This window comes from Anomalospiza imberbis, unplaced genomic scaffold, assembly GCF_031753505.1.
Source record: "Anomalospiza imberbis isolate Cuckoo-Finch-1a 21T00152 unplaced genomic scaffold, ASM3175350v1 scaffold_307, whole genome shotgun sequence".
NCBI lineage: Eukaryota > Metazoa > Chordata > Aves > Passeriformes > Viduidae > Anomalospiza > Anomalospiza imberbis.
Window position 1 is genome coordinate 2,603 of NW_027099928.1, and position 15,835 is coordinate 18,437.

At 45.0% G+C, this 15,835-nt stretch overlaps 3 long non-coding RNA genes and 1 pseudogene across 3 annotated transcripts; 1 reads left to right on the top strand and 3 right to left on the bottom strand.

Annotated features, from left to right (window-relative positions):
- Positions 1–296: 296 nt before the first annotated feature.
- LOC137466580 (uncharacterized) lies at positions 297–2,063 on the bottom strand. The gene is made up of 3 exons (XR_010995224.1): positions 1,547–2,063; positions 1,152–1,345; positions 297–434 (listed from the first exon to the last, which is right to left on the bottom strand). It is a non-coding gene; the product is annotated as an uncharacterized lncRNA (long non-coding RNA).
- Positions 2,064–2,804: 741 nt separating this feature from the next.
- On the bottom strand, positions 2,805–4,960 carry LOC137466581 (uncharacterized). The gene is made up of 2 exons (XR_010995225.1): positions 3,663–4,960; positions 2,805–3,030 (listed from the first exon to the last, which is right to left on the bottom strand). It is a non-coding gene; the product is annotated as an uncharacterized lncRNA (long non-coding RNA).
- A 25-nt stretch (positions 4,961–4,985) lies between these two features.
- LOC137466579 (alpha-tectorin-like) lies at positions 4,986–6,105 on the bottom strand (annotated as a pseudogene).
- Positions 6,106–13,519: 7,414 nt separating this feature from the next.
- On the top strand, positions 13,520–14,844 carry LOC137466577 (uncharacterized). Its single transcript, XR_010995222.1, has 3 exons — positions 13,520–13,553; positions 13,644–13,687; positions 14,051–14,844. It is a non-coding gene; the product is annotated as an uncharacterized lncRNA (long non-coding RNA).
- Positions 14,845–15,835: the final 991 nt, after the last annotated feature.

Here is a 15,835-nt window from a genome sequence, read left to right on the forward strand (position 1 = left end):
GTGGAACAAACCATGGGAGAAATCATGGAATGGAAAACCATGGGAAAAACAATGAGAAAAAAAACATGGGAAAGACCATGGAAGAAGCCATGGCATAGGAGAAACCATGGGACGAATTGCCCCATCCCTGCCCCTTAGTGACAAGAGAAAGGATTCTGTTCCCTCCACCTCCCCTTCCCTTTTTTTCCCAATCAACCCCTCAATCACACACAGATCCACTTTGCATCTAAAACCCCCTCTTCCCTAATTTTTCCTCTTCTCTAATTTTTCCCTAATTTTTTCCTTTTCCTAATTTTTTTGATGCATCCCAAGACCTCTTATTGGATTTCACAGGATTTATCCTAAGTGCAAGCATGGTCATGGCAGGTAAGGCCCTGGCCAGGGACACAGGTGCAATGGTGCTGGCAGTGATCCCAGAAAAGCATCTCATGGGGCTGCAGGGAGAGAGAAGGGAGATAGGGAAATCCAGAAAAATAGGAGATAAAAAGAAAAAAATGCAGAAAAAAGGACATAAGTGAAGAAGAATAGTTAAAATAGTGAACAAATTCAAGGCAAAGGGATGTGCATGCATACCTTCCCTATAAATAGGAGAAAAAGGGGAAAATGCAGTAAAAAAGTACATAAATGTATAAAAATAGGGGGGAAATGCTGGGGAAAAGCATAAATATAGGAAAAATGGGAAAATGCAGAAAAAGAAATTCAAATGCATAACACAGGGAAAAATACAAGCAAGAAAAAAGATGTAACTCTAAAAATAGGGGAAAAGAAAGAAAATGCAGGGGAAATTTGACATAAAAATAGAAGGATGGAAAGGGGGAAAATGCTGAGAAAATGAGAAAGAAAAAGAGAGAGAAATGCAAGAAATAAAAGGTGTAAATGCATAAGTAATAAGGAAAATGGGGAGAAATTGATTTTAAAAATGTAAATACTTTAAGTCAGGAAAAAAAAAAAGAAAACACCATGGAAACAGAGGTAAATGCAGAGAAATATGTGAGAAAGGAAAACGTATGCAGGAAAAATATAGGTAAGGACATAAAAATAAGGAAGAAGGAAAAGAAGGGAAAAGGAAGCAAACGTATAAAAATAGGGAAAAAATGAAGCGAAAAAAGACACAAATGCCTAAAACCAGGAAAAAAAGGCCAGAAAATGACCTTATAGTATTCCCCATTCCTAAATCATCCACAGTAATCCTTGGGAATGCATCTGTGTCTGTCAAAGACAGAACCGTGGTGGCACTGGCAGCCCTCAGTTCAGGTTTGGGGACAGGTGGTGGTATTTTCGGGGCAGATGTTAGCACAGGTGTTGGTGCAAAGGGAGTAGGTGCTGTTGGCTGGGTAGGTGGGGGCTGGAATCATGAATTGAGTTGGGTTGGAAAGGACCTTAAAGCTCATCCCATCACCATCATCCCATGTCCTGTGTGTCACCACTGTCACCCAGACCCAAACAGGGAACATTCCCCACCTGGCCCCCCCAAACTCCAGTATCACCTGGAGATCTTCCCAACCCCAAACACGGGACATTTGCCCCTGTGCCCTCCCAAACTCACAGTAGAAGGATAGTGTTCTCCAAGCCCCTACGGTGACTCCGGCACCTTGGCATGCATTGACATAGCTCTGGATACTCTGGCATAGGACACGTGTGTCCCCTCCTGTCATACAGAGGTCATGGATGCAGGATTGAGAATATGGGATGGAGTCAATGATAAGATGGCAGAAACCAAAGGGACCTTTGGGGGCCATGAGGAGGCCACAGTAGTTGGGTTTTTGGAAGACTGCCACTTTCTCCTCTATGCAGGTGGGACACTCATCCTTGGGACAGGTGTCATCACAAGGTGTATCTGTTGTTTTCCATGTGGATTCAAAGGCTGGATCCAGGAGCCAGTCGGCCACTGGAAAGCTGGAAATCATCATTGCATTGGCCATTGTAGTTGCCACAGAGGCCACAAAAATGCTCCATGTAGGTCTGAGGGACTGTGACCATCACGTGCTGGACAAGGTCATTGTGGACAATAAGGCTGAAGTCATTACAGAGCAGGACACTTGTCCCTTGTGGGGGACCTGGACCTGTCCTCACTCAGGATGGTGGGGAGGTGGTGGGAGAAGGAATCCACCCGGGATAGAGAAGGAAGAGTCCTCCAGTGAGGAGGTGGAACCAAAAATTTGGGGAAAACACCTTCCAAACAATATTCTGACAGATTTGTGGATCTCACTTGGAAGAAAAAGTTTGGATGAGAATGGATTAGTCTTGGAGATGGGTTGAGGCTCCCCTCACCAAGGAAACACAGTTTCGAGGTTGATTGAGGTACAACAAAAAATTTAGGGAAAACTAGTTCCAACCAAGTTTTTAATGCATTTACAGATCTTGCTTGGAAAGAAAAGTTGGACTGGGATTGGAGATGGGCTGAGGTGTCCCTTCCATCAAAGAAACTCAGTATGGAGGGATCCCATGCGATTTGGAACATAAAGTGCCTTACCATTACATCTATCCCTTTTCCTTGTTTCAAGGCCAAGACTTCCACAGACAACGCTTGGATACTGGAGACCTTCCCCTTCTGCCGTGCCTCCTGGATTGTGACAATAAATGATGTCACATTGTCACCTGTGCAGGTGTGGGTGAGGACGTAGGTGCAAGTACCAGTGATATTGAAGGCCATCTCAAAAAAGGTGACATAAGTGTGGTCACCTGTGGCCACACAGGCTGCGAGGGACACTGGAAGACATCACTGATGACCTTCCCATGGCCACCATCAGGACAGAAGGTATTCTGGCACTCCACAGTGCCACCAGAGAGGCACTGGCACTTCACCTGCTCTGTGGGGTAGAATGTCTCCCCCTCTTTGTAGTAGAATCCATGGTGGCTGCAGCCACAGTGGGACATGGGGACACACTTGTCACCACTGAGCATGAAGCCATCCTGACACATGCAGTCCTCGTGACACTGCCCTTTGGCATGTGGCAGAGTCAGTGCTGCAGGCGTGCTGGCAGGTGTGGGAGCAAAGCTCATAGGAGCTGTTGGAAGGACACGGAATATCTGCTGGGAAACAATAGGATTCATGAGGAACCAGGAAATTCCAAGCCAAATCCTGGAAGTTTCCTGCAATTCAGGTGCAAACTTCATCAAATACAGAGTTTTTCAGCCCATGGCAAACTCTCAGTCTTCATCCCTGTGCACATGACAAGGGGCATCATCAAATGACGATCCAACGATTTTCTGATGATGCTCCAGTGATCATCCATAAGGAATATCCCAACCCATTACCACAGGCATTCTTTTCACTAAACCACCTGATTTCTCAAATTTTTATGGAAAAAATGTAACATTCACTCAAAGAATGGCATCGACACTGGGTCCTCAACTGACCTCCAGGCTGGATCCCTTTAACCCCAATTCCACTATTTTTGGTATATTTTTTGGTGGTTCTCCTTCTAAATTATCCACTTTGTAGCCAACACCAGGAAATTGGAGATTTTGAGGGGGTAAATTATTCCAGATGAGACAACATCTTCCTTAGGAAGGGTGGATTATGGGATCAACCAAGACTTTGGGTGGAATTCTCACTGGATTCCCATGCACCTCTGGGTTGCTCATACATGGATTCAGAGTTGATTTGAGGATCCTTTGGATACTGCTGAAGTAAAAAACTTCTCATTGTCCCAACTTACGGCAGAAATTATCTGATCTCCACCTCCTGATGGACACACCAGCAGCCTGGCATGTGATGGCGTAGAGGGCAATGACTGGACACATCCCTTCTTCCTGATCAGGGAACAGGCAGGAGTCATGGATGCAGCTCTGGAAGTACTGGTGGCCATCAACATGACCATGACATGCTCTAAAGGGTCCATCCAATTCCAAAATAATTTCACACCCCATCTCAGAGACTTCCTGCTACAGCCAGGAAGGTGCAAGAGTGCAGGAACATACCACTGTTGACCTCTCACCGCATCCTGGGACATCTGTGACCTTCCAACTGCTCCTGAAGGCATCTGGGTCTGATGTCACATGGTTGTTCCTCATCATCATGTCGTTGCTTGCAGCGCCATTGTAGTTCCTGCAGAGTCCACACAGGGTGTTGGTGAAGCCTCTGGGCATCATGGTGGTGACATGGCTGTACCACTCATAGGTGACAATGAGGCCAAAATCGGTCTCTGCCACCGCGTCCTGCCCGTGACGATAGACAATAATCTTTCTTTCACTGTAGTGATACAGGAGATTGACCAACTGCTCATCAATGTGGGGAGAAAACCATAAAAATGTATCAAATTTGCAGACTAATGGTAAACTATTTTCAACAGCCAGAGCCACCAAAAAATGCTGATTTAATTAAATTTTGAATTGAATTAAATTTTGTATTTAAGAGAATGAGAAGGACCAAGTCCCAAGAAGAGGTTGATCATTGGTCTGGAAAACCCAAATGACATTGATTTAATTACATTTCAGATTTAATCACTCGTTAATGGCATGAGGTTTGGGATGAGGTGGAGAATGTGGTGAAAAGATAAGGGACCACTTCCCAAACTCACCATGATTTTTCCAGGATGTTACCTGCTGACGCTGATGGTTTTGTTGTAGACTTTGACTGTCACCACGGCAATGGATGACATGAGGTTGTCACTTCGGTGACCATTCTGCACCAACACCTGGAATCCCACCAAATTTTGGGTGTCCTCACACAACCCAACCAACAGGTAAGACACATATCCCCTGGAAAATTAACCTCCTTTCATCAAAGGTCTCATAGTGGGTGGCTCCAACAGCAGTGCAGACCCCAAAAACTTTGGGATAACCATCCTAGATCCTCTCTTCCACCCAGCATTCCTCCTCAGTGCCACAACCAGAATACCGGCACACTGCCTGCCGCTGCTCTGCGTCACACACAGAGTGTTGGGTGCAAGTGAGGTTGCCCCAAAATTCCTCGCCAAGGTCATAGAAGAGACCTCGAAAGACACAGCCACATTCAGAGTGGCTGTGCAGGTGTTGGCAATGCAGGTGTTGGCATCAAGGAGAAGGCCCTTGTGGCACACACAGGTATCTACGCAGGTGGTTACAGTGGCACAGCTGGATGACACAGCGGGGATGTTGCAGGTAGGGAGGCAGGCGAGGCCACAGGTGTTGTGGGTGCTGTTGGGCGGGCAAGTGAGAGCTGGACAGGGAGGGAGACAGCAGTCAGGGTGGGGCGGCACATGGTGGGACAGACTTCTTTGACTATCTATACAGATACCCTGGAGTCTCCATGGATTTTATAGAGTCTCCATTGACTTCCTAGGCCTTCTACCTGGACTTTCTGGAGACTCTGAGGGCTTCCTGCTCAGACTTTCTAGAGACTCCATGGACTTTGTGGACTTCCATGGATTTCCTGCTTGGATCTGCTACCATAACCTTTTCCAACCCATGATCCCATGGATCTTTAGTCCCATATTAATTAGGCTCTGCCCACCCCAAGGAATATTTTCACCCAACTTCACCCACCCATCCTCTACTCACGACATCCCACTGTTGTCCTCCAATCAGAAACACTGATCCCTCCTCCTGGCAGTCATCAGCATAGATCTCAAAGCATGGCACAGTGCATTGCGATGCCCCTCATTGACACACAGGTAGATACAGTTCTTCACATAGATATTGGGACTGATAGTGTCATGACACGACCAGAATGGCCCAGAATGTTGGGACAACTTCCCACATCAGGTCTCTGATTGCATGTCACCACCTGGTCCCATCTGCAATGCCCACAGTCACTGTCACAGGTGTCCTGGCAGTGGCTGCTCTCCCTGGTCACCTTCCAGCTCCGCCCAAACTCCATAGAATCCCACACTTGTTTTCCATCAGGAGAGAGCATCATCTTGGGGATTCACATTGTTGTTCCCACACTTTCCACAGACTTTTCCAGAAAGAGCAGCTGGAAGTTTGATCACTACATGATCATCCCAGTTGTAGAGAACCTTCAGCTTGAAATTTGATTGGATCAACATGGATTTACCCTTCTGGTGGATGCGGAGCTTCCCATGGGAGAAGGAGATGGGGAGGAGGCGTGAGCGGTGATTGTTCACCTGCAGGACAACAACCACCATCAAAACAACCAAAATCCATCAAAACTGGGCATGGAGTTCAGTTTTCATGGGAGGGTTACCTGCACACCAGCAAATCTAGGAATTATTTAGGAGAAGACCCTCAAGATCATTGCTAAATACATAATTTCAGCAAAATTTTTAAAAATTGGGAAATGATGATGGTTTTTGCTTACCCTCACCATCCCATTCTCTGACTGGACAGCAGTGACAGTGACGTTGTCAACATAGATGGTGATGGAGCCGATGGAGCAAACTTTGGAGTTCTCATTTTCCTTCTTTTTGACCTCAGCAGAGAAGGCAGGAAGGGTGGGATCGGGATTGCAGATGGCTGTCAAGGTGTAGGCACATGTTCCCAAGAAATCAAAGGTTTTTCCATCAAAACTGTGGTAGTGTGGCCCACCAGCGGGCCAACAGGTGGAGAAAGTCTCCTGGATGCACTCTGGTTGTCCATCCATCTCACACATCTCCTCGCATACCAAATCCTAACAGGAGAGCAGTGTGGGGACTGAAAAAAAGGGGAAAACCCATGAATGGTAAACTGCACAACACCCAACCATTGCGGTGACACAACAATGGACTGACTGTACTCACTGACACCACAGAGTCCCAGAAAGCCAGTGTGATTCTAGAACCCAAACACCAGGAGCCCAATGGGAACCTGTGAGTTCTCAGCACTCTGCTCTGCATCGTTGCACTAATGGTGATGCTGGCCCAGGAGAAATCAGTGCCAGGAATGGCCTGCCATGCCACGGTGTTGTCTGGCAGATGGTTGAGGGTGGTGGTGGCAGTGGCAGTGGTGGGTGCAATAAGGATGGCATGGTTATACTGGCTGGGCACACTGCTGAAGTGGAATCCAGTGCAATGGGCACTGACAGGTGGGACAAGGAGGAAAGGATCTTGCCAAGACGACCTGCTGAAGAAAAACACCACCTGCACTGCCACCACTGCCCTGATGTACAGGTGGAAGTTATGGTTCAGCACGAACGTCTGCACCTCTCCTGCTGCCATGGCCACAGTGGCATTCCTGCTCCCAGTGTGGTAGGTGATGGTGTTGTCTTCATCCATCACCACATAAACGAAGTCAACCTCTGTCTGCAGTGGGTTGGGTGGCACCACGTAGCTCCCCCCCCACGCTGTCATTGGAAGGAGCTGCTCCACCACGAAGTCACAGCCAGCAGACACCTTGACACAGGTGTGGCCACTGAGGATGGCCACAGGGGTGTTGGCCACCACAACTGTGCCAGTGAAGTCCTGGCTGCTCTGGAGCTGCAGGCTGTGGTAAGGCTGCAGGAATAGGTGGAGCACGGTGACAGGAATGTAGGTGGCCTCAGCATAGTGGAAAGTGGCAGTGGTGGTGATGCTAATAGTGGTAGTGGTGGTGCCGGTGGCCACCATGAACTCAGGCTGTAGGTGTAATTCCCAACAGGTGTCACCACATAGTACCTAGTGCCTAGGCTCTTCATAGGTAGGAGGGCAGTGGCACCCACAGTGTAGCCTTTGGTGCTGACAGACACCATGGAGGTATCAGTGCTGGCCTGGACCACCAAGGTTTTATGGGAAGTGCGGCTTCCAGTGAGTTCCAGGTTAGCAGAGAGGGGCAAGGGCACAGTGACATCTGGCCTCAGGGTGATGCTCTGGGTGACAGAGTGTCCTAGGCTGACTGTGTGATGCTTTTATCCCCAATCGTCTGTTCTGTTTATGCTGAATAATAAGTTTTGCACCTTTAAAACTTATTCCAAGAGTGAAGTGGGGGGAGAAGAAGCACAGAATTTGTTTTCAGAAACTGCACTCGCTCCTCCACATTCCTGCTCCTGGACTGTGTTGTCTGCAGATGGACAGACAGCGAGACAGAGCTCTCCTTTGCTTTTTAGTTAGTTTTAACTAGTTGAGGCAAAGAAGTTCCCTAGACTGTAGCTTTTCCTTTCCTTTAGACCTACTCAAACCTGCTCTGGACTGAACACCCAGAAAAGCACAGGCAACTCACACCTGTAGCCCAGTGGGCCGGGCCTGGGCTGTGGCATTTCCAGTGCTGGAGGGACTGATAAAAGACTGAGTGAGCCGAGCTACAGCCCAAGAGGGAAGATTTTTCTGAGTTTGTCTCTCTTTTAGAGCGGCAAGAAGTTTTATTGTTTAATATTGTTTAGGTTTTCTTGTTTAATAAACAGTTTTTTCCACTTTTCTCCAAGAAAGTATTTTTTTCCCAAACCGGTTAAAGAGAGAAACCGATTAAATCTGCCTTCTAAAAAAACCCTTTAAAGGTTCTCTCCCAAATTTGCCCTAAACCAAGACACAGAGCCACCGCAGAGTGTCACTGACACCTGGATGTCAGCAGGGACATAGGAGGTGGGCAGCAGCTGCAGCTATGCACTTATGCACTGGAGGACTCATCATCGTTCTGTGGGAACATGGCCAGGAACTCGTGGCCCCAGTAGCTGGCACTGGAGAGTGCTGGGAAAACAGCAAAAAAAAAGCAACAAAATATAATTTTTATATTAACGAAGGGGTTATACAAAGGGGGCTTTTACATGTTTATACTGATATTTTTATATCAATTCTATATGTGTTTGTATATAAATTTTCCTATTTTACAGTATAAATTGTACTGCAATTACATTAAAGATATGACTGCAGTATCCAATTTATAGAGTATAGTTTTATATAGAATCATAACAGAAATTCTATTTACAGTTTGTTATGTTAATAAACAACATTTGTATTCTATTAACAAATCATTAAAATATATTTCAATGTGTTAATAATATGAAATAATGTTGTTTTACTAACTAATATTAATTATATAAAATAATATTCCTTGATACAACAATATTACAAGATATTTAAATTATTTCACCCTGTGTTCATGATATATTAATAGTATTATGTAATATACTTTAGTATATTGCTACTTATTAGCACACTGATAAAATATTATTAATATAGGACCCATATATCAGTAAAAAAATCTCAATTACATTTTAGCCTGTTATGGTATTATTATGCTTGTTATCCATTATATAACTTAGTTATATAGTTTTCTATGTTATTATTATACAGATTTCTAATTGTAATACTGTGATATACAATACTTATATTTAAATATATAGTAGTATTTTTTCTATTATTTTGTACTTAATTTTGATAAAAATATCAGCAAATATTTAATCCAAATCCATAAATCTCAAAATTAATTAAAGTAATATGAAAATAAATGCTGTGGCTATTGAATTTATTTCAGTATTAATCATAGTAGAAAATAAATTTACATGTTATTTTTATAATTATATACAGCAGCAGATGATTTATATTTTCCCTATAAAATTTTACAGATAAAGATTTTAAATAATTTTATTTCTTGTTTCATAGAAACAGTTTGGGAAAAAATGGTAAAAATCAAGCTAAAATAAGCAGTATGGAGCAAAATTACAAAGGTAAAGAGTATATTAGAGACCAGAATAGAATTAATATACCATTATATTATACTATATTGCAATATAATCTATCATTATACATAATTAATATAGCAATTATAATAGTTGATATTACATTGTAACACAAACTATAATAATATATAATTATGTTATTAAAATAATATCCATAAAATGCATACAATTATAATACATTATAATACAATAACATAATGTCATTCATATAACGTTATGCAACTCTACATCATATTACACTGTAAAATAATCTTTTACTGTATTATATAATTATATTTATATTAATTTATAGGTATTCTATAATTTATAATTCTATTAATAACTAGATAGTCATATATAATAGCAATATATTCTGTGCTTTATTAATAAATGCACTAATATACTATATAAATAGAAAATATATTACGTGTTTTTGTAGTCCACATTTTTTGTACTTCTATATAAACTTTTAAATTTTATACTGAATTTTCACAGAAATTTTTACTAAAAAATGCAAATCAAGAAAAATGATAATAACATAATTACAGCAGAATAGATCATACGTTGTATTTTTAATATAATTACAGTAGAGATATTATACATTCATATAGAAGTATAGAAATGTATGTATATTATTAATATATCCCCAACATATAAAGATATAGATAAGTATTAATAAGCAATTATTGTTCTATTATTCAATATTATGCTATTCAAATACACTATTTAATATGATCAATAGCCAATTAAAATTGTATGTGTTTTGAATAACATAAAATGTATATATTAAAAAATATATAAAATATATAAATATATTAAAGGAAAACTAAGCAAAAGATACTTTAAAAGGATCAAAAATATTTTCATGGCTTCTTCTAATCCTATAAAACAACAAAATAGCCCTTTTTTGCCCCAAAACAGGTTAAAAGGTTACAAAGACTGGCTATCTTCTCCTAACTAAAAGAAGAAAAAAAAATGCTTGAGATTGTCAGAAGAAAAAAAAAACATGAAAATGAGATAAAAATTTATTAAAACTTGGTGTACATATAAAAGCCCAGCATAAGATTTTTTTTAAATTAAAAAAAAAAAAAAAAAACAAACAGGGAATTGGGGATTTTGGGAAAAAAATTAATTCTCCTAATTTTTTCTGGAAAAAATGGAATTTGAGTGTTTTGGGGTAAAAATAGGGAATAATGAGGTTTTACTGTGAATAAAAAGTAGGATTAAAGGGGGCTTTCTGAAATAATACATGAAAAAGAGTTGTTTCTCTAAAAAGGGGGATTTTGAAGAAAAATCAAGAGGCAAATAAGCCATTGGGATTTTAATAGTTAGAACAGAGTGAAAGAGTTTTTTTTTCTTTAAAAATACCTGAAACCTAAAACAGAGTTCAAGAGGGCTTTTTTCCTTAATGACTAAATTTTTAAAGTAAAATTAAACCAGAAAAAATAATAAACAATAAAATATAAAGGGAATAAAAAGTTGTTTGTTTGTTTTTTTCTTAAAAACACTATCTAAAAATTGGGTTGATAAAAGGTTTTAATGAAAATTAGAAAAAAGCCAGGAAAATAAGGAATAAAGGTGTTTTTTTTTCCTTAAGAACCAACTGCTTTTACAAAAAAAAAAAAAAGAAAAGAAAATAAAAGAATTTTTTTCATTAAAAAATATCTTTTAAAAATAAATCTTTTTTCCCTGGAAAAAAAAATATAAATCCAGCACATGGGGTTTTGTCCTGGAAAAACATTAAACCTGATCATTAGAATTTTAGCTAAAAAACCAAAAAAAACCCCCAAAAAAAACACCCCAAAAAATAAACTGAAATAACCAGGACACTTTTTTTTTCTGTAGAAAAGTAGAAAGTGTAGAAAGTGAGGAAAAAGGGGATTTTTTTCCCATGAAAATTAATGAGGCATTCATGAAAATATTGGAAGAGTCTAAAGGCTTTTGGATTAAAAAAATATTTCAAAATGGGTTTTTTGGTTAAAAATAATAAATCTGCAGCTGAGAGGTTGTTGGAGAAAATGTAAAATGATGGAAGAGGGGAATTTTCTGGCAAAAACAAGCCCAGGGATTGAGGATTTCATTTTCTGTGCTAAAAAGCATGGAAATATGTACAAAATCCAGGAAATTTGGGGATTTTGTGTGGAAAACAGGGGTTTTACAGAAGGAAAGGAAGAGCCACCAGATCCCATCTTGTGCCATCCCTGCGAAAAACACCAAAAATCACTAAAAACTGTAATTTTATGGGAAAATCCATGTGGAGCCCTGGGGTGTCTCCAGAAGCCTGAAATAACTCCCAAATTACCCTAAAAATCTCTTTTAATACCCCAAAATGCTTTTTCACCCCAAAAAACCTCTTGGGACTTATTTTGGCCCCCACTGCCCCCAGATCCACCTGAAACATTCCAAATTCTAAAAATTTTGCTCAAAATTCCCCAAGCTTAGATCAAAATGGTTTTTCTTCCCAAATTCTCCCATTTTGGGTCAAAATATTTTTTCCCCCAATTCCCTCTCTTTTGGTAAAAATGGAATTAAACAGAGATAAAACATCCCTCCCCCTCATCCTCCCCCTACCTTGAGGCCACATCAGATTCACTCCAAAAAAAGATTATTTTTAACTAAAATCACCTAGATTCATGTCAAAATGGGGTTAAAATGCTGACAATCGCCGTCCCCACCAACCCCTGCCTTTGATGCTATCTCAATACCCCATTTCCACCAAATACACACTAAAACTTCATGGAAATGATGAATTTTCCCCCAATTCCTCCCAGTTTCAATCAAATGGGGTATTTTTTTTTGCCCAACATCCCCCAAATTCAGATCAAAATGGAGCTCAACATCCAGGAAAACCCTTCACTCACCTTGTCCCAAACAATCCCTCCCAAATGCTCAATTTGGCCTCAAAAAGTGATCCCCCAAAAACTACCTGGGGATTCCCTCAGCCCTCTGAGCCTCCAAAATCACAAGGTCCCTATGGGAAGATGGGGGCCCCTGGAAGGGTTTTGGGGCTCCTGATAAATCACATAGAGAAATTTTCAGTTGCTCTGAAGGTGCTGGATGGAGCTTTAAGACTAACTGGCAAAAAAGCTGAAAGGATGTAAAGGTATGCACAGAGGATCACAAGCATAGCTGGAGCCAGTGGACAAATAGGTAATGAGGAATATAGTGGAGTTTTTGTCAAGTTATGTAACACGAAGTAACAGTGCATGCTCAAGGAAAAAAGGTTCAAGGACAGGTCAACTGTAATATGGAAATATTCTGTGAATATGACCACCAGAGACCTGTTCACAGTCCCTTCAGGACCATACCATGTGGTCAAGTTTCACTGCAGACCTCAGACTGAAGGAGAAATCCTTCAGTGTGTCCTGCACAGATAAAGAACACCTGCTTTCTAATGCTTCAAATTTTCTTAGAAAATTTATTTGCCATCCAATTTTGGTATAATTCCCTTGGATGGGCTTATGGATCTAAGGGGAGCTGAGAGAGTCCTGTCAGGATTTGTGGGTCCCTGGGAGGGTTTGGAGTTTCTAGGGGAGATTTGGGGGGTCCATGGGGGAGATTGGGGGTCTCTGTCAGTGGGATCCCAGCTCTCTGCCACTTTAACTGCCCCGAGGGCATCCCAAACCACATGGAGACCACCTCGACCCTCCTGGACCACCAAGTCCCCCTCTAGGATGCCCAGAACCACACCAACTTCCCTCCACCCCACAGCTTTCCCTGCGGATCCCAAACCTCTCTGGGACCTTCAAAACTACCCCAGTGACCCCCAGAAATCCCTGGCCATCTCTCAGCGGCCCCAGACCCACAAACCCCTCCAGGGATCCCCATTTATGCTCCAGGGCCTCCCTCATTGCCTCCAGAGCCCCCATACCCCTCCGGGAATCCCCAAAGCCCTCCCACGGACCCCTCCCTCCCCCGCTGCGCTCGGCGCCGCCGCTTCCCGCCTTCCCCCTCTCCCGCCTCCCATTGGTCACAGCGCCTGCCCGTCCCCGCCCTTAACCAATCAGCGCCCGAGCTCGGAGCGCTGAGGCGAAACCAAACGAGAGCGCGGGCGATGGAGCGGGTGAGGCCTGAGGGGACGGAGGGGGGGATTTGGAGGATCCCGGAGGGGAATCTGGGGGGCCCCGCGTCACTTCCCTCATACCGCCCGCAGAGGCTCAGCCTGGAGCAGCGAACGGAGCATCTGGTGCAAAGGAGGTGGGAGAGTAGCACGACCTCAAGTGCCCCTCGGGATCCCCAAGTGCCCCCTGGAGGCCCCAGTCCGCCCCCCCGTTCCCTCAGTGTTCTCCCAGACTCCAAGTGCTCCCCAGACCCCCAGATGCCGCCCCAGACCCCTAAGTGCCTGCCAATTCCCTCCCTTGCCCCAATGTTCTTCAAGAGCCCTCAGGGACCCCCAACTACCCTACCCGATGCCAGGTGATGCCCCGGACCCCCCATTCTGCCCATAAATGAGTCCCGCAGCCTCTCAAATTCCTCCTGAGACCATCAGCCCTGCAGGGTCAGTGCAGGGTCAGCATTTCGGGGGTCCTCGCCCCTCCCTAACCCTCTCCTCCCCCACAGCCAGGCCCAACTCAGGGCCCGCCCCCCCGGGACGGAGAGGGCGAAGCCTCTGCTTGACTCTGCCCCCTACAGCTCCACCCTCGATGACCCCCTCGTCCAATGGCGCTTGAGGCGATACCGAGGGGAGGAGCCCGCACTGGACACGCCCCTGGTGGGCAGAGCCATGGTGGGCTCTGCTGCTCCCCAGGGCTCCCTGCAGGGAGTGCCACGGGGGAGGTCCCATGACCCCCCCGGGGCCCTGCAGGGGGCAGTGCCCTGGCAGTCACGTGACCCACCTGAGGCCCCATGGCTATTCAGGAGACACTTCTGCAAGCACCAGGGGGTGTCTTCACCCCAGGCTGGCTCCCAGGAACCCTTGTGGCAGGATGCATGCTGGAGGCCACATGACTCCCACAAGGCCCTCCAGCCAATGAGGAACAGCTCTCTGGATACCCAGCAGGAGGCACAATACTCACAGTTCCGTGACTACCACCATGCCCTGTGGCAAATCAGCAGCAGCTGCTGTGCACCTCTGCACCAGGGGGCACCACCCTGTGGAAAGCGAGAGTCCCATGAGCCTTTGCTGCAGGAGCCATTTTGGGAGTCACATGACTGCCTTGGGGCTCTGTGGTGTGCACCATATTGGAAGTCACGTGACTCCCAGGAAGCCCTGCAGCCTGCAAGAGAGGTGCTTCCTCAGCCCCTGTGCCAGGGAGGGCCAGGCTTGAGGTCACATGACCCCCGTGAGGCCTCACAGCCAATCAGGAGCAGTGCATGTGATGCCTTACACGGGGCACCGTGGCAGCAGCCAGTGGGTGAGGCACCAGAGGAGCCCTTGAGGGTCATGGGGGTCGCTTAAGGGTCATCGGGTCACTTGTGGGTCATGGCGGTCACTTGTGGGTCATGGGCGTCACTCGAAGGCTGGGGGGTGATTGAGGGTCATGAGGCACCTTTGTGGGACTGGCGGGCATTTGTGGGTCAGAGGGGTCACAGGTGGGCCTGGATGCACCCTTTTGGGCCAGGGCGTCACTGGTGAAGCTGGAGGTGCCCTTGTGGGCTAAGGTGGTCATTTGTGGGCCAGGGGCGGTCACTTGTGGGGTGAGGGGGACAGTTGTGGGTCAGGGGTCACTTGAGGGGCTGAGGGGACACTTTTGGGTTGGGGAGACACTTCTGGAAGTCCCTTGTGGGGCTGGGGGAACACTTGTGGGACTGCCACCCCCCTGTGACATGCAGCCCCCCCAGGCCGTCTTGAGGACCCCCTCCTCTGGATGCTGCGATACCACCGCCGGACCATAAGGGGACACCTTCGGTAGGATATCCACGCCCCCAAATTTCAGGGGTCTGCCCCTGTGCCTACCCTAGGTCCCCCTAACTCCCTATTTGCTCTCCCTTCCCCCTCCCAGGGCCATCGAGACTCTCCTGGAATGCCCACCTGGGCACCCCCAACCCATGGTGGGGCCAATAAAGCAATGACACCCCAAAATTGCACCAGGGAGGTGGGGAGATCCCCAAAACTCCCTTACCTCCCCCACTGTTGGAATTGTCCCCAATTCCCTCTCCCCCTAAACGTTCCCAAGAGTATTTGAGGGGTTCTGGGGGCTCAAAAGAGGCTGTTGGTGGGGTAGTGGGTGTCTGTCTATAGGGGGTCCGGGAGGGTATATGGGGTGTTTGGAGGGGCTCTGAGGCTGCAGAAGGGATTTGGTGAGAGCTGGAAATCGGGAGTGGTTGGGAGGGCAATGGGTGTCTATAGGGCATCTAGAAGAGGTCTATGGGAGACTCTAGGAGTGTTGGGGAAAATTTGAAAGA